Source organism: Monodelphis domestica, chromosome 3 (genome assembly GCF_027887165.1).
Source record: "Monodelphis domestica isolate mMonDom1 chromosome 3, mMonDom1.pri, whole genome shotgun sequence".
NCBI classification, from domain to species: Eukaryota; Metazoa; Chordata; class Mammalia; order Didelphimorphia; family Didelphidae; genus Monodelphis; species Monodelphis domestica.
This window is the reverse complement of record NC_077229.1, coordinates 476,198,281-476,217,689: the sequence shown is the minus strand read 5'-3', so window position 1 is coordinate 476,217,689 and position 19,409 is coordinate 476,198,281. Positions and strand designations below refer to the sequence as shown.

General features: G+C 35.9%; 1 pseudogene; it reads right to left on the bottom strand.

Moving 5' to 3' along the window:
- Positions 1-18,040: 18,040 nt before the first annotated feature.
- LOC100011280 (glyceraldehyde-3-phosphate dehydrogenase-like) lies at positions 18,041-19,183 on the bottom strand (annotated as a pseudogene).
- Between the last annotated feature and the right edge of the window lie 226 nt (positions 19,184-19,409).

Sequence of the window (19,409 nt, the reverse complement as noted above, 5' to 3'; positions counted from 1 at the left end):
GTAAATGACATTGTATAAATTCCATCAAACCCCAGAATATTGTAGTGTCTCCTCACTGAGGTCTACTCTCACTGAAAAGAGATCAGACTAACAATCCACAAAGAAAAAAACAAACAAATGAAGAACAGTGCTTGTATAGTCTAGTTTTCAAAGTGTGGTTTCCAAGATCCTTTCAGTGGATGTGGGAGATCAAAGCTATTTTCATAATAATACTAAGATGCTTAAATTTCTAATATGGTAACTATAGATAGATAGAATTCACATAAACAAAAGCTCTTTGGAGAATATCCTTAATAATTAGGAGTTTAAAAGGGCCCTGAGAACAAAAAATTTGAGAACCACTGATCTAGACCATGGTGTACAATGTTTGGCAGTCCAATGATGGAGTAAATTCATCATCATATTTACCCTTAAAAAAACATGTTTAGCTTTCAGAATCAATACTGTGATTGGTTCCAGAGCAGAAGAGTGGTAACAGGTAGGCAAAGGAGATTAAGTGACTTGCCCAGGGTCATACACTTTGGAAATGTTTGAGGCCAAAATTGAAGCTAAGACCTCCTGTCTCTAAACCTGGCTCTCAATCCACTGAGCTACCTAGCTGCCTCCTATCATTTATTTTGATCAGGAACAGACAGTAGAAAATTAGTTGAGTCCAGATTTGGAAGAAAGGACTGAATAGCATTGAGGAAATTGAATAGCACCCTATCATTGGTCTTATATCAATTCCTGACTCCCAATCCCTTACTGCTTTTTTGACATCAATGCTTTTCCTTGCAGCTGTGAATAATAAAACACTGATTTCTGAAAAATTACCATTGGAGGAAGTACTCAAACTGATGAGATCTCAAGTCCTCTGAGATATTAAGAAGCATGATTATGCTTGTAAAAGTTCTGTTTCCACAAACACTTTAATACTTCAAATACAGGGTGTCCCCAAAGTCTTAGTGCAGCTTTAAGAAAGTGCCTAAAACTACACTAAGATTTTTCTGATGTCCTGCATTTGTGATTTTCATTCTATCAGTATGGACTGTCTCTTCTCCAATATCAGTTACAGTTCCTGTATGATTTAGTAGATATTTCCTGAGCATTTCTGGGTCAGAAAAAGTTTTCAGCCTATGGCCAACCTGTCAATGAGCCTCTCTGAACTTAGCTAGGCTTGTACATACATACATACATACATATATACAGTCTCTATATAGTCTATCTATCTGCCTACTTATCTCTCTCTCTCTCTCTCTCTCTCTCTAGTCCATCTGTAGACTTATAGTTGAAGCCTTCCTAAAGGTTTTTAAGACTTGACAAAGCTTGTATATCACTTTGAGAGCCAAGAGTCACTTATGTTATGATGTAACATCAGGGTAGGACTTCATAAAGTACCTCAATAGTATTTATAGTAAAATTTCCAGGATCATAGGACCTACAGGTATCTTATTGTTTCTTCAGTGAAATGTGTTCCCAAAGCCATCCATTTAGAAGATTTTAAAGCAGAATTACATAATATTAGAATTGGAAGGAACCTTAAAAAGTATGGAGGTTAATCCTTCATTTTTTTTAATGAAGAGGAATAATTTTTTTAAATTTTTGAATTAATTTATTTAGTCAATTTAGAAATTTATTCCTTGGTTACAAGAATCACATTATTTCCCTCCATCCCCTCTTCCCACCCTTCCTGCAGCCGACACACAATTTCATTGGGTATTATATGTGTCCTTGATCAGAACCTATTACCATATTGTTGGTGTTTGCATTAGGATGTTCATTTAGAGCAGTGGTTTTCAACCTTTCTAATGCTATGACCCTGCAATACAGTTCCTCATGTTGCAGTGACCCCAAACCAAAAAATTGTTTTGGTGGCTACTTCAAAACTGTAATTTTGCTACAGTTATGATTTGGAATATAAATACCTGATATGCATTATGTATTCTCATTGCTACTGTGAACCTTAAAAAATTCTCAGACCCTACTTCATAAGATTTGGTTAAGACCATTCCCCATTTTAAACAATGAAGGAACTTAGATCAGGAATGTGAGACCTCTACTCCACCCTTACTTAAGCATGCTTTAGGGGAAGAAACTCCTTGCTGAATGAAAAGTACTTAAACCCATACTTATAGTAAGGCAAGAGTTCTTAAGCTGTGCCTATTTTTAGATCTAATACAAAAGGGTGCTAAGTACCTATAAATGTCAGGCAACTTGTGAATTTACAAGGAACAAAGAGGTGAGAACTTACTCAGAGATTTTTTCAGGTGTGAACTTAATGAAAAGTTTAAGCCTACTTAGGTATGAATTGAGAATGGTCTGTCCTTTGGAAAATGTCTACTGTGATTGGTAGATGTGAGAACTTAGGGGAGGTGACATAGGAGAAAATTCCCTTTAAAAGGAGGTCAGAAGCTGAAAGAAGGGGGTCTCAGGAGATTCAGCTGGGAAAAGCTGAATTGGAGGAGGCAACTGGTGTCTCTCTGAAAACTAGAATCTAACTTGGGACAAATCTTGTGGTGAGTGGATTGAAGACTGATTGATCTCTCTCTCTTAAAGCTGGCCTAGCCTTTTTTTTCTCATTATTCCCTTTTTTTCCTCTCTCCCTTTCATTAATTCCTCATTTGTATTAATTAAAATCTCTATAAAACCCAGCTGACTTGGGTATAATATTTGGGAATTTTTACTTATATTTGATTTAAAACAATACACAGTCTTGAAACCATATTTTCTGCGGTCACAATTTAAGCTAATCACTCTTTTATCACTAGAGTTTATGTCTTCCACTATTTTAATCATCACACTACAAATTGAGAGGTTGAGAACTGCTGATTTAGGGTCTACATCCCCAGCCATATCCCCTCGACCCATGTAATCAAGCAATTGTTTTTCTTCTGTTTTTCTACTACCACAGTTTTTCCTCTGAATGTAGATAATGTTTTTTTTTTCTCATAGACCACTCCAAGTTGTTCAGGATCACTGCATTGCCACTAATGGAGAAGTCCATTACATTCGATTATACCACAGTGTATCAGTCTCTGTGTACAATGTTATCCTGGTTCTGCTCCTTTCACTCTGCATCAATTTCTGGAGGTCATTCCAGTTCCCATGGAATTCCTCCACTTTATAATACCTTTGAGCACAATAGTATTCTATCACCAACATATACCACAATTTGTTCAGCCATTCCCCAATTGAAGGGCATCCCCTCATTTTCCAATTTTTTGCCACCACAAAGAGTGCAGTGATGAATATTCTAGTACAAGTCTTTTTCCTTATTATCTCTTTGGGGTACAGACCCGGCAGTGCTATGGCTGAATCAAAGGGCAAACAGCATAGTTCCCTTTGAGCATAGTTCCAAATTGCCCTCCAGAATGGTTGGATCAATTCACAACTCCACCAGCAATGCATTAATGTCCTGACTTTGCCACATCCCCTCCAGCATTCATTACTTTCCATAGCTGTCATGTTAGCCAATCTGCTAGTTGTGAGGTGATACCTCAGAGTTGTTTTTATTTGCATCTCCCTGATTATAAGAGATTTAGAACACTTTTTCATGTGCTTATTAATCATTTTGATTTCTTTAACTGAAAATTGTCTATTCATGTCCCTTGCCCATTTATCATTTGGAGAATGGCTTGATTTTTTGTACAATTGGTTTAGCTCTTTATATATTTGGGTAATTAGACCTTTGTCAAAGGTTATTGTCATGACAATTGTTTCCCAATTTGTTGCCTCCCTTCTAATTTTGGTGTCATTGGTGTTGCTTATATAAAAACTTTTTAATTTGATGTAATCAAAATTATTTATTTTACATTTTGTAACTTTTTCAACGTCTTGCTTGGTTTTAAAATCTTTCCTTTCCCAAAATTCTGACATGTATACTATTCTGTGTTCACCTAATTTGTTTATAGTTTCCTTCTTTATATTCAAGCCATTCACCCATTCTGAGTTTATTGGTGTAGGGTGTGAGATGTTGATCCAAACCTAATCCCTCCCATACTGTCTTCCAATTTTCCCAACAGTTTTTATCAAATAGTGAGTTTTGGTCCCCAAAGCTGGGATCTTTGAGCTTATCATAGACTGTCTTTCTGAGGTCATTTACCCTAAGTCTATTCCACTGATCCTCTTTTCTGTCTCTTAGCCAGTTCCAAATTGTTTTGATGACCACTGCTTTATAATATAGTTTGAGATCTGGGACTGCAAGGCCATCTTCCTTTGTATTTGTACTTCAACCTTCTTTTTATCAGTTGATGCCCAATAGATTTGGCTCCATTCTCTTACTTTTACCCTATGCGTGTCTATCTTCCTCATGTGTGTGTCTTGTAGACAGCATAGGGTAGGGTTTTGGATACTAATCCACTTTGCTATTTGCTTATGTTTTATGGGTAAGTTCATTCCATTCACATTCAGAGTTATTATTACCAGCTGTGTATTTCCTAGCATTTTTATTTCTACTCCTATTCCTCTCTTTTCTTCTTTCACTATTTCCTTATACATCAATGTTTTGTTTTTAATCAGTCCCCCTAATTCCCTCCTGTATTTTACTTCCCTTTCTACCCCCCCACCTTTCTTATTCCTCCCTTATTTTCTTTACAGTCTTTTTAAACTACCCCCACCTTTTCCCTCCCTTGTACTGCTTTCCTCCTCACCAGTCCATTTGTTATCCTTCTACTTCCCTATAGGGTACAAATCAATTGTCTGGCCCAAGGGATTGGATTTTTCTTCCCTCTTTGAGTCAATTTCAATGCTTGTGAGAGTTGAGAATTTCCTATCTCCAACCTCTTTACCCTTCCGGTATATTGATGTTCTCCCCCTCCCATCATGAGCTTCTTTGTGACATATAGATTTACATTTTGTTTCTTTCCCCATTTATTTTAGTATTAATCTCTTTTTTTAGCTCTAGTTGTATATATATATATATATATATATATATATATACACACACACACACACACACATATATATATATATAATTATGCATACATATATCTATATACATATTTATGTCTTGGCATTTCATCCTATACAGTTTGTCACTGTTCCCTCTAAGTGTAATTCTTCTAGCTGCCCAGGTGATAACAATTTTTGAGAGTTACCAATTACCTCTTTTCTTATAGGGATACATATCATTTTAACTTATTGGGTCTTTTCAAAAAATTTTTTTATTTTGTTTTATTTTGTTTTTCTTTTTTCCCTCTTTTTCAATTACCTTTTGATGATTCTCTTGAGTTCTGTGCTTGGGAATCAAATTTTCTGTTCAGGTCTGGTATTTTCTTTACAAATGCTTGGAGTTCTTCTATTTTTTAAAATGATCATACTTCCCCCTGTAAGAATATAGTCAGTTTTTCTGGGTACTTGATTTTTGGTTATAGACCTAGTTCCCTTGCTTTCCAGAATATCATATTCCATACCTTTTGGTCCTTCAGTGTAGATGCAGTCAGATCCTGTGTTATACTTATTGTGGTTCTATGGTATTTGAATGACTTCTTCTTGGCAGCTTGCAATATTTTTTCCTTGGTCTGATAGTTCTTGAATTTGGCTATAACATTCCTGGGCATTTTCAGTTGGGGATTAAATACAGGAGGTGATCTGTGGATTCTTTCAATCTCCATTTTTCCCTCTTATAAAATATCAGGGCAGTTTTCTTGGATAATTTCCTGTAGTATGATATCCAGGCTTTTTCTTTTGTCATGGTCTTCTGGTAGACCAATGATTCTTAAGTTGTCTCTCTTGTCTCTCCTAAATCTTCTGTTTTGTTAATGAAGTGCTTCATATTTTCCTCAATTTTTTCATTTTTTTCATTTGGTTTATAGTGTCCTGCTGCCTTGTAAAGTTGCTAGTTTTTATATTCTCATTCTTAAAGACTGGATTTCATCCCTGGCTTTTTTGGTCATCCTTCACCTTCTGGTATGATTTTCTTTGGAGGCCATTTTTCATCTCCTTTGCCTCATCTTTTATCTTCTTTGCCTTATCTTTCACCTCCTTTGTCTTATTTTCAAACTGGTTGATTTTGGCTTTCAAGACACTATTTTCTTGTTTTATTTCAAGTGCTTCTGTTACCAGCTGACTTATCTTAGTTTTTAAGTTCTTTTCCCAGTTGTCTTCAGCCTCACTTAACTGTTTTTTTTTTTTATTGTATTTTGAGTTCTTCCGGAGCCCGTATCCAATTTGCTGGGGTTTCTGTTTTTTTTTTTTTTTTGGCTTAGTGTTCCCCATCCTTCTCTCTTCTGTTCACTCTTTGTTCATTGCCTGTTTAGAAGCTGTTGATTTTTTCTTTTTCTGTTGTTTGCTCATATAACTCTTCTTTACTCCCTGCAGTTGCCTGAGGTCTTGCTCCTCTCATTTTTTTCCTGTGGTTTTGGGCTTTTCTTTTAGCTTTCACTCTTGGAGCTTTGTCAGCAAATCTCTTAGTGCAGTCTGTGGGGGAGGGGTGTTGGAGCTTGAGCTTCCCTGCCATCTGAAGGCTTTGATGGGATTAAGTCCATATGGGTTGCTGGATGTGCCCTGAGGCCAAAACCTTGGGAAGGGTGGGGGGCAATATGCAGTGTCTCTGATGCTACAACTGCTGCCCTCTCTGCGTTCCATGTTTCTTCTCTAACTGATTCCCTATCGCCTGTGTTGGACGCTCTGAGCCTGGCACAGCTTTGCCCGCAAGGTACTCCCTCTGGACTAGCACCTTTGACTGCTCAGAGGTTCCAACTCCCACTGGAGGCTTAGAACTCTAGGTGGGGGAGGGGTCCTGGGGTCTTTCTTCTTCCTTCCCCTTAAACCAGCATGTTCTTGAATTCTGCCTTTGGGGAGTGCCTTTTAAGTTGAGTCCAACAGGAGGGTTCCTTGGCTCTGCCTTGTTATTAAGTTTGATTATCAGTCTCCTAGAAGCATTTAGTTTGTAATTAGTTAGGAAGGATTTTCAGAGGTCTTAACATTTGCTGCCTCTATGCCACCATCTTGACTCCACCTCTGAAGCCTTAATTTTATAAAATGACAAAACTGAGGCAAGCTAGCTAAGCTAGGTGAAAAACCTAGGCAAATTTTTTCAGCATTACTGCTACCAATCATTTTTCTTCTTTTAAGTATCGCTGGTTTTCTCCATCTCATTCCATTAAAGTTCATAGTGATCTTCCACTACCTTGAATCACTCTTGAAATTGAGAGAAAAGTGTTTGATAAAAGAAATTATAAGAAAATACTGAAAATGACAAATGCTATAGGGACAGTGAGAAATCACACATATTAGTGCCCTATTGATGGAGTTGTGACTTGGTCCTACCATTACAGAAAGCAATTTAAAATGATGCCCCAAAGTTACCAAACTGTGTATATTCTCTGTCTCAATGGTATCATTAATATGACTATACTTCAAAGATATCAGAGAAAGAAGAAAAGCTTTTGCAAATTTACAAAAATATTTATGACAGCTCCTTTTTTTGGTGGCAAAGAACTGGAAATTAAAGGGTTCTCCATCAGTTGTGAATAGCTAAACAAATCATGTGATATGAATATAATGGAATATAATAGTGTTGTAAGAAAGTATGAAAGGCATGGTGTCAAAGAAACCTAGGAAGACTTGGGAATAAAATGAACAGAACCAGAACAGTTTATATTATGAAAACATTATAAAGAAAACTTGAAAGGTTTTAAAATTCTGATCAGTGCAATGATAAACTATGAATACAGAGCACTGAGATGATAAATCTAAAATTAAGAATGAGACTTCAATTTTTGAACATGAACTAAATGGACATTTGTTTTTGTTAGACTATGCATATTTGTCATTAGGGATAAAGTATTCATTACAGGGGGCAGTGGGAAAGAGGAGGTAATAAAGGCTTGTAAAAATCAATTAATTAATTAAAAATGAAGTACCTAACATTTCCTAATCCTAGGCACATCTTATATTCTCACCACCCATTTATAAGATGCAGATTGCTCTCAGGAAGAATGGTGAAAAATATATAAATACATAAGACAGATTTGTTAAAATTTTCTCAGATCATTCTCAAAGGAAGAAGAAAACAGAACAGAATATAAAGTATTATCCTTGAGAACACTAGCACCCCAACTGCTGAGTCTGAGCTGCCCTGTCACACCAAGTCACCTGGGTCCTGAGCTTTATTCTCTTGTTTAAAGTCTTGTCCAAGGTACTAAAAAAAAGCTGATCTTCCAAGAATAGATGTCTTCCTTCTTTGCTTCCCTTTAGCAGGTTGGTTAATTATACCCCTGAGCATCAGAACATAGGCAATTAGCTGACACCTCACCACAGCTGTTCTTCACAGCTCCAACACAACAGAAACATGACTGGGATATCCCCAGTGCAAGCTGTCCTGAACAACTCCACCTTCACTTTCTTACACCTCTGTCCCTGCTATAATTCATTCTTTTCACTCTACTGACAAATAGAGTTAAAATTACTTTTAAAACAGGTTATTCCATATTGTTGAAATTTCAGATATTTTGGCACTTAAATGGTGGTAGATACCTTGTACAAGGCAGGGCTTCCTATTATCAAAATCACAGCACAAAATCTTACACAAAATCTTTGTGTAAGACTTGTTTTCTATGTCCCCAAAAGCAATCTAGAAATATTTCTGTTATTTAACTTCTTAAGATAAACGTCAATCTGTTTCTTACAAAATGCATTTATTAGGCTTGGTATTTTCCTATTAGTATTGAATAATTACAAGTAATGATCATTAAAATGAAATTAAGATTTTTTAAGCAAGAATAGTCTAGAATAGTTAGTCTAGTAGTCTAATAAGAAACAAGAATATAAATAAGTACATTAGATTTTAGTTTATAACTCTGAAATATAGACTTTATTGCTGATTTATTTGGAATTTCATTCTGTAAACTGCATACTATTCTTTCTTTATTTGGATTTATCCTTTATTTGGAAAAATAGAACTTCTCAGGCTTGAATAAAAGTGGATGTACACATTATAAATTCTTTACTTTACTCAAGACCGTACAATAATATAAGCTCAATACTAGATTATACATTCCTTTATAATAGAAACCATATTTTATTCATCCCTGTTCCCTCACAGGCCTAGAATAGCACCTTACACATAGTAAGCACTCAACAATTTTTTTTAAGATGAATGACTTGAATCTGGAAGCTTCTATCATCTTATTTGATATTCAAAAAGCAGGACAAGTGAATAAGTGTCAACCACTAAAGTGTAGAGTATCTTTCATATTTTCTCTTTTGCTCTAGAACATTTTATTTCATTATAAGAATGAATAAGGTTTCTTGATGTGTCTGGAGCTGAAATTGTTGTAAATTTTAAATAGAACATTATTTCTCATGGTAAGAGGAAATAACACTTCTGGTTGCAATCATACTTTCCTTTTTATATTCTCGCGATAGAAAAAGCATTTTACTAAAAATTGTGGATTGGCAGAGGAAAGACTAGGGCTGTGGTAGCTTAAAGGATGGTTATAGTTCAAGTGAGAGAGGAATTGACAACATTCTTCCCAGACAATCTAACAGATGCAGAACAGAGGGACATGTTCAGGGTTTTTCATCAAGACAGATCCAGAATACAAAACCAGCACAATGGAGTAAAGGAATCAAGGTTCAGAAAAATCAGTTAGGCAACTAGTATTTTTAATGTATCTACAATGAAGATGGTGGAGTAGAAGCCAGGAAAACTCAAGCCATTGTGAGAATCTTCTCAAGTTAACCTTAAAATAATAATTCCCAATAAATTCTAGGGTAAAAGAACCAGCAAGGAAACAAAATAAAGCAACGTTCAAGAAGAGAGGAACTCGAAAGGTAGACAGAGAGGGTTTGTTCACTGGGGAGAGAGAGAGGAGCACAGCCTGCAGGAGGCTACACCAAGGAGTTCTGGGGAAAGCCAACATCAAGCCCCAACCCCACATTAACTGTTCCAGTTTTTGAACCTGGGCCCAAGTCAACGTTCAGGTGCTGAGAATCTGCTTAAGCCAAGAATAGTGCCATCTCATGCTATTCCAAGTTCCAAGGCTTTGGTAAGCTCAAGAATCCCAGTGTGAGGCAGTTTGTACAGTGCTACTGGTCTGTGTAAGTCCAGAGCAAGGCCCTGAGCCCCAGCTCAAGACAATCCAAAGAATACTGGCCTGTGTGAGCACAGACTGAGAGAGCCCTTACCAAAGGTCAAGGCAAAGTTATAAGCCTCAGAGCAAGGTGCGCCTGACTTGATCAAAACCAGAATGAGACCAAAATCTTCTGTCCAAGACCAAGCCTAGACTTTGAGATCATAGTCATCTAAGCTCTGTGAGTCATCAGTAGTTTCAGGGAAGTAATTGAATCAGCAGTAGAAAGTTGCTTTCAGAACTTCCAGACCACAGATAATCACACTTGGTAGAAGGAAGAACTGATGTTTAAGAGAGTTCTTTCTCTACCCTGAGAACAGAGCCCACCTTTAAGACAAAAGTAAAAGTCATGAAAAAAAATGGGGAAATGAGCAAACATAAAAAACAAAAAAAAAAAAAAACACTAACCGTAGACAATTTTTATGGAGACAAAGAAGAGCCAGGCACAGATACAGAAGGGGATAGTGAAAGCAAAGCAAGCACATGCAAAGCTTCAAAGAAAAATATGAATTGGTCTCAAGTTCTGGAAGAGCTCAAAAAGGATTTCAAAAATCAATTAAGAGAGTCAGAGGAAAAATGGGAAAGAAAAATGAAAATAATACAACAAGAAGATAACAGAGCAATTGGCTATGTTTGAAAAAAGGGGGTTGTAAATCTCATGTAAGAAAATTATTCCTTAGAAACTAGAATTAGGCAGGCAGAAGCTAATTGATTTCATGAGACATCAAGAAATTATAACACAAAATCAAAAGCATGAAAAAGAAAACAGAAGAAAACATGTAATATTTCTTTGAAGAAAACAAGTGACCTGGAAAACAGATCTAGGAGAGATAATTTAAGAATTATTGGACTACCTGAAAGCCATGATAAAAAAAAATCATGAACATCATAATATAAGAAATTATCAAAGAAAAATGCCTTGCTATTCTTGAATAAGAGTAAAATAGAAATTGAAAGAATCAACAGATCACCTTAAAATAAATCCCCAAATGAAAACTCCCAAGAATATCCCAAATCCCAGAGTCCCTTAACCAAGGAGAAAATATTGCAAATAACCAGAAAGAAGAAATTAAAATACCATGGAGTATAGTGAAGATTACACAACATTTTCCAGCCTTCACATCAAAGGCTTAGAATATGATATTATGGATGACAAAATATCTAGGTTTACAACCCAGAATCACATATCCAGCAAAACTGAGTATATTCTTTTGGGGGATGTGGGGTATGGTCATTTAATAAAATAGAAGATTTTCAAGCATTCTTGATGAAAATGTCAGACTAAAAAAAAAAAGAAAATTTGAAGTCCAAATACAATATTCAAGAGAATCCTAAAAAGGTAAATAGGGAGAAAATGTAAGGGACTAAATAAAGTTAAACTGTATATTTCACTATGTAGAGTGTTAAGGATAATATTAGGGGTTATTGACTGAATACATTATTTTAGTGGTCACCAGGGAATAAATTCAATCCCAATAAAATACTCAAGTTAGTTTGGGATTTTTATGGTGGTTTAATTTCAATAGTAGGAAGAAATTAAGAAGAGAGAAAGGAAAAGGAATTGGACTGCTCAGCAAGCCAGATAGGAATTCAGAGGCCTAGGCCAAGGGGCCTTCTCAATCTCGCTTGGCTTCCAGCCACAAGACCTCCTCTGAGATGAGGGGCCTCCTAGGAGGATAGCATTTTAGGAGGTAAATCAAAAAAGGAATCAGCTTAAACCACTTACCAAGCATGCTATGAATGCCACCACGAGCTCCCAACACTGAAAGAGTCAAACATCTCTGCTAAGGAGACCTGAGAGAGGAAGTGACACAAAATATATAGACCATTCTTTATATCACTTCCTGCATCGCACATGTACCAATGAAAGCTTAAACTTGACTCAGGATAGCCCAGGGGGTCTGTCAGTTGTTTCTTATTTGTCACTTGCTAGCACATGTCAGTCATAGACCATCCTCCTCAATACTTAATCCTTAAATAGGGGTGTATACATTCCTGGTTGCTAGGATTTTAAAGACTAATCAGGGTGGAGAAAATCTAAAATTCACAAGAGAGTAGTTAGAAAGAGAACACATAGACAGAGGATAGAGGAGTAAGCTGATTAGAATGATATGATATGTGAATAAAATCAAGGGGTGAAAAAGAGGATTACACTGAGAAAAAAGGAAGGAAGAGGTGGAATGGGGCAAATTATCTCATCGAAAGAGGCATGAAAAACTGTGGAGAGGAGGATGAGGATGGTGAAAGGCAATACCTAAACATTACTCTCATTGTAACTGGTTCAGACAGGGAATAAAGGCTGTACTCATTGGGGTTAGAATATTATCTTACCTTATAGAGAAATAGGATTGGAATATGATAAGGGGGGTGGGTAATGGAAGAAAAAGAGAAGTAAGGCATGATGAATAAAAACAAAGCACCTATGAGGAGAGACAGAGTGAAAGGATAAAGAGCAATATCAAAAGGGGAAAATAAAATGGAGGGAAATACACAGTTGATGTCATAACTGTGAATGTAAATGGGATGAACTCACCCATAAAATAGAAGGGAATAGAAGAATGGATTAAAAACTAGAATTCTACTATATGCTATTCACAAGAAACACATTTGAGGGAAGGAGACATGCACAGAGTAAAGGTAAAGGCCTGAAGTGGAATATTTTTGGCTTCAACTGAGATAAAAAAGCTAGAGTAGCATTATTGATTTCAGAAAAAGCTAAAGCAAAAATAAATCTGATTAAAAGAGATAAGGAAGGAAATTACATCTTACTAAAAGGTACTATAGACAATGAAGTAATGTCAATACTAAACATATAGCTTCCAAAATTTTAAAGGAGAAATTAAACGAACTTTAGAAGGAAATATACAGTGGACCTATCCTAGTAGGGGACCTCAAATTCCCCTTTTAGATCTAGATAAATCAAACAAAAAATAAACAAGAAAGAGGTAAAGGAAGTCAATTAAATTTTAGAAGAGTTAGAAGTCATAAATCTCTGGAGAAAATTGAATAGGAATAGAAAGGAATATACATTCCATTCAGAAGTACATGGCTCCTATACAAAAATTAGCCATGTATAACGGCACAAAAACTTTTCTATCAAATGCAAAAGATGGAAATAATAAATTCATCCTTTTCAGATCATAATGCAATAAAATTTATAACCAATAAGGGTCCATGGAAGGACAAATTAAAATTTAATTAGAAACTAATTTAGTATTTAAAAAGGGGGTGGGTAAAAAACAAATTGTAGAAACAATCAATAATTTCATTGATGAAAATGGCAATGAAGAGATAAAATATCAAAATTTATGAGATACTGTCAAAGTAGTACTTAGGGGAAAATGTATATCTCTAGATGCTTACTTGAATAAAAATAGAGAAAATATAGATGAATGAATTGGGCATGCAACTAAAAAAAACTAGAAAAAGGTAAAATTAAAAATCCCCAATAAAAGTCTAAATTGGAAGCCCTAAAAATTAAAGGATAAATAATAAAATTGAAAGTAAGAGAAGCATTGAACTAATAAATAAGACCAAGAGTTGGTATTATGAAAAAAACAAACTGACAGAGCATTGATTAATTTAATATTAAAAAATGAAAGAAGAAAATCAGATAATTAGTATCAAAAATGAAAAGGTGAACTCACCACTAATGATGAGGAAATTAAAGCAATCATTAGAAGCTATATTGTTCAATTATATGACAATAAATCTGACAATCTAAGTGAAATAAATGAATATTTACAAAAAAATAAATTGCCTAGATGAACAAAAGAGAAAGAAGAATACTTAAGCAATCCTGTCTCAGAAAAAGAAATGAACAAATCATCAATGAACTTTGTAAGAAAAAATCCCCAGGGCCAGATGGACCCACAAGTGAATTCTATCAAACATTTAAAGAACAATTAATCCCAATACTATATATACTATTTGGGAAAATAGGCAGATAAGGAATCGTACCAAATTCTTTTTATGATACAAATTTGATACTGTTCCCCAAACCAGGAAGAGCAAAAACAGAGAAAGAAAATTATAAGTCAACTTCATTAATCAATATAGATGCAAAAGTTTTGAATAAAATACTAGCTAGAAGACTACAACAATGTCATAAGGATCATTCACTATGACCAAAGGTTTTTTTCAGGAAGGCAAGGCTGGTTTAATATTAGGAAGTCATCATGATTGACCATATTAATAACCAAACTAAAAGAAATCACATGATTATCTCAACAGATGCAGAAAAAGCCTTCAACAAAAAACAGCAAAATACTAGAAAGCATAGGATTAAATGGGTCATTATTTAAAATGATAAGTAATATCTATCTAAGACCATTAACAAGTATCATCAGCAATAAGAATGAGTTAGAAACATTCTCAATAAGATCAAAAGTGAAGCCAGGATGTTCATTATAATCACTATTGTTTAATATCGTATTAGAAATGATAGCTTTAGCAATAAGAAAAGAAAACAATTGCAGAAATTCAAGTAGACTAAACTATCACTCTTTGTATCCCAAAGTATAAAAAAGGGAAAGGACCTACTTGTACAAAAATATTTATAACAGTTATTTTTGTACCATCATGAATTGGAAATGGAGGGGATGTCCATCAATTTGGGAATGGCTGGACAAATTGAGGTACATGTTGGTGATGGAATACTATTGTGCTATAAGGAATATAAGTAAGATGATTTCAGAAAAAGCTGGAAATCCATGAAATGATGTAGAGTGAAATAATCAGAACTGGGAGAACATTGTACACAGTTACATAATATTGTAGGATGATCAGCTGTGAAAACTTGGCTACTCTCAGCAATACAATGATCTGGGACAATTCTGAAGGACTGAAAGGCAATGCTATCCATCTCCAGAAAAAAGAATTGCTGGAGTCAGATAGATACATATCAAAGTATACTATCTTTCAAATCACAGTATTTATTGTTTTAGTTTGGGGTTTTGCTTATGTATTAGTGTACTCTTACAACAATGACCAATATAGAAATGTATTTTGCATGACAAAAATTTTAAAAAATAAAGTATCTACTATGTATCAGTCTTTGTATTGAACACTGGCTTTTTAAATAAAGGCAAAACACTAGTTTCTGTTCCCAGTCTCCCAGGCTCCCAGTCTAATAGGGGAAACAATGTAGAAGCAACCATGTACAGACAAGAACCAAAAAGGAAAAACTGGAAGCAGTCCCAGAAAGATGGCACTAAGTTAAATCAGAACTTGCAAAATATGGAAATTTAACTGGGGTTCAAAGGAAGTCAGGAAGCAGAAATGAAGAAGAAGAATATTTCAGGGGTAGAGGACAGCCAGGAAAAGCTCTTGGAGTTGGGAGATGGATTGTGTGTGAAGAACTGCAAGGAAGCCATTGTAACTGAATTGCAGTGTGTGGGTGATGATGGAGGTGACAGAGCTGGTGAAAGAGGGTTAGAAAAATAGAAAGGGACTACGTTATGATTTCAAAAACCAAACAGAGGGTTGTATATTTAGTCATGGAAATAATAAAAGCCACTGAAATTTTTGGAAAGGGGGCAGGGTTTATGTGGTCAGGCATATGTTTTAGGAAGATCAGTTTGACAGCTGAATGAAGAATGAATTGGAAACCAATGAGCAGGCTATTATAGTAGTTCAGGCATGAGATGATGAGGACCTGCTACGTTGAAAAGCAAAGTGTAGGAATTATCATACAAGAAGGTTAATTTGTATTTCTAGGCTTTGCTTTGGGGAGCATTTTTTATGGACATGTAATATACTACCTATTTGTACTTCCATGAATCTTTTACACATATGCTGGCAGAAGGTTTCAGACAGCAATACACTACATTTCATTTCAGTACTTAATATCTTTATAGATGGCTATCAAGCCTATGGACTTTCAATTTATCATGATTGTTTACTTAACCTTTAGGGGCTGCTAATACCTTTTAGCAAAGTACTTCCAACGTATAACACAATGTCTGGTATTGAGGGGCTTAATAAATGTTTATTGGCTGATTGACTGAGATGATAGTCACTCACTTGATCCTGGTCAAAAAAAAAAAGGGATCTGGTCCTGAAAGGTCCCATGCTTAATTTTACACACACACACACACACACACACACACACACACACACACACACAGATGTGAGACAAGTGACCAGACTTATGATTTCCTTTTTGGAGAGAAAGCTCCTGGGTGAGAAAAAAACGCCTTCTACTAATGCACATTAATATTATTTTCTTTGCCACTTAATCTTAAAAATTTGCTCAGAGTATAAAGAGATTATATGATTTGTCCAGGGTCACACAGACAATATGCATTGAGGGTGGAACTTGAACCTATGTCCTTTTGGTCCTGAAACCAGCTTTCTGTTCACTTCTCTATGTTATTTACTCATATCTTCTTGACATGGATTTCATTTTCTTTAGAGCTGAAAGGTACGCAGAATTTAATCTTAGCATAGGACCAGTGAAAGCAATGAACAATGCATAATAAAAAAAGTACTAAATATTCTATGCCCACAATCTCTCCCAAGCCCCAGACACTATAAGGGATGGTATTACTCTAGGAATTCTAGTTGAGTTTGTTGAGATGTCCACAATTAATCCTCTTTTGAGTGAGCTAGCAACTAAGGACAATGCAAAATTTCCAATTGATGTTCAGTAAGGTCAACCCTTAAATGGAAATACAGAAATTCTGGGCTTAAAATATCAGATTTGGGGCATGGAATTCATAACCTGATAGGGAGTGAAAATCACGAAGGTTACTGCTTTTCTCAATTCTGGTCATTTTGCCAAATTATTCCAATTACCCTTTCTCTTCTCAATAATGTTCCAGAGGGCAGGCTTACCTTCCACAGGGTAATACAACCAAAAATATATCCTCAACAGACTTTTTACATTCCAAACAAAGGCTCACTGCCCTGTAATCTCATCAGATTTATTAGAGAAATCAACTTCTAGGCCATTTTGGGGAAGAGGGAGACATTGCTTGATGGGAAGAGGGCCACATGTACTTAAAAATTTGTTGAATTTTAGAACTTCAAGGTGGAAAAATCCCTAGAGATTACTTAGTCTAATCTTCATACTTTACAGGTGAGGAAGTAATCTATGACAGGTTGTGATCCCAGTTAATTGTGGATATGAAATGAGAATCCAGATTTCTTGTCTGAATATCCACTGATAGAATATATCAAACTGTTTTTGGAAAATGAAACCAAATATATAGTCCTATGAAAAATGCTCTAAATCACTATTGATTAGAGAAATGCAAATTAAAACAACTCTGAGATACCACTTTACACCTATCAGATTAGCTAACATGACAGAGAAGGAAAATGACAGATGCTTGAAAGATGTGAAAAAGCTGAGACATGAATGCATTGTTGGTGGAATTGTAAACTAGTCCAACCATTCTGGAGAACATTTTGGAACTATGCCCAAAGAAGTATATTTTTATATAGTTATATACAAACTCTTTGACCTAGCAATATCATTACTAGGTCTGTATCCCAAAGAGATCAAAGAAAAGGGAAAAGGACCTACTTGTACAAAAATATTTTTAGCAACTCCTGTTGTGGTGCCAAAGAATTGAACACTGAAGAAATGTCCATAAATTGGAAATGACTGAACAAGTTGTGACATCTGATTATAATGGAATACTATTGTGCTATAAGAAATGATGAGAGGTATACTTTCAGAAACACTTGGAAAGGCTTACATAAATCGATGCAGAGTGAAATGAGCAGAACCAGTTGTACATAGTAATAACAATACTGTAATGATGATTAACTGTGAAAGACTTAGCTAATCAATCAATATGATGATCTAAGACAATTCTAAAGGACACATGATGAAAAAAAATGTTATTTACCTTCAGAGACCTGATGAAGGCTGAGTGCAAATTGAAATACGACTTTCATTTTCTTTATTTTTCTTGCCTTTTTTTGGGCAACTTGGCTAATATTGAATTTGGTTTTGCATAATTTCACCTGTATAATTGATATTATATTGCTTGATTTCTCAATGGTTAGGGAAGAGGTTGGAAGTAGAGAAAGAATTTGGTACTCAAAAATAATTTTTTTTGCACCAAAATGTGGTGACTTTATTGATGGTATACAATATAGGAATCTATGCTTCTCTCCCACTACTACCAGTGTACTTTGGGGCAAAGATGTGAATGGGGCAAAACTTCCCTAGCATAGGGACATAGTTTATGGATGTGGGCTTCCAAGAGGGTGGAATTATTCTTTTTTGGTTGGGGATGAAGGTTCTACTTTACTACTTGGAGGCCATGTAGACCATGAGGTCTACTACCTCATGGTGGTTGTAACTTGACAAAATGGTCAACTGTTGAGGGTAATGTTGGCACCAGCATCAAAGGAAAAAGAGTGGGTGTCACTGTTAAAAATAACAGGCTACAATCTTGTCCTCTATGTAGTCAAAGATGCCCTTCAAAGGTCCCTCTGATGCCTGTTTCACCACCTTCTTAATATCAACATATTTGGTAGCTTTCCCCAGGTGGCAAGTCAGATCCATAACAGATACATTAGAGTAGGAACACAGAAGACCATGCCTATGAGCTTCTGAGTAAGCGCAAGCATAACCTTCCCCACAACCTTAGCAGCACCAGTGGAAGCAAGAATGATATTTTGGGCAGCACCATGCCCATCACACCACAGCTTGCCAGAGGAGTCGTCTACTCCCTTCCGGTTAGCACTAATGGTGTCATGAGCCCTTCTACAATGCCAGTGGGGCCAAGCAGTTGGTGGTGCAAGAAGCATCTTGATGGAATCTTAAGGGAATTATCATCTTTCTTATGCTTCAGTCCCATCATGAACACTGGGACATCAGCAGAAGGGATAGAGATAATGACTTGCTTGGCTCTTCCTTCCAAGTGAGCCCTGGCATTTATCATGGTGGCAAAGATGCCAGTGGACTCTACAACATGTTTGGGTCCAGCATCTCCCCATTTATTATTGGTGGGATCCTATTTCTGGTAGATGGTAGCAGCTTTTCCATTGATCATCAGTTTTCCATTCTTGGCCTTTACAGTGCCCTTGAACTTGCCATATGTGGAATCATATTGGAACATGTAAATCATATATTTGATGTCCATGAAGGGATCACTGATGCCCACAACATCTATTCCATTGCAGTTGAATGCTGTCCTGGCTACCAGGCATTCAGTATGGCCAAATTCGTTGGTTCTGATGTTCACCATTTTGTATCAGGGATGGGATTGCAGCAGACAATCCTGGTAGTGAGTGTGGGAGAAGAGCTGAGAGCTAAAACTCAAGCTTTAAAACAAAACCATGTTAAACTGATTAGAAAAGATAGAATATTACTATGTTACTTTCTGCTCCATA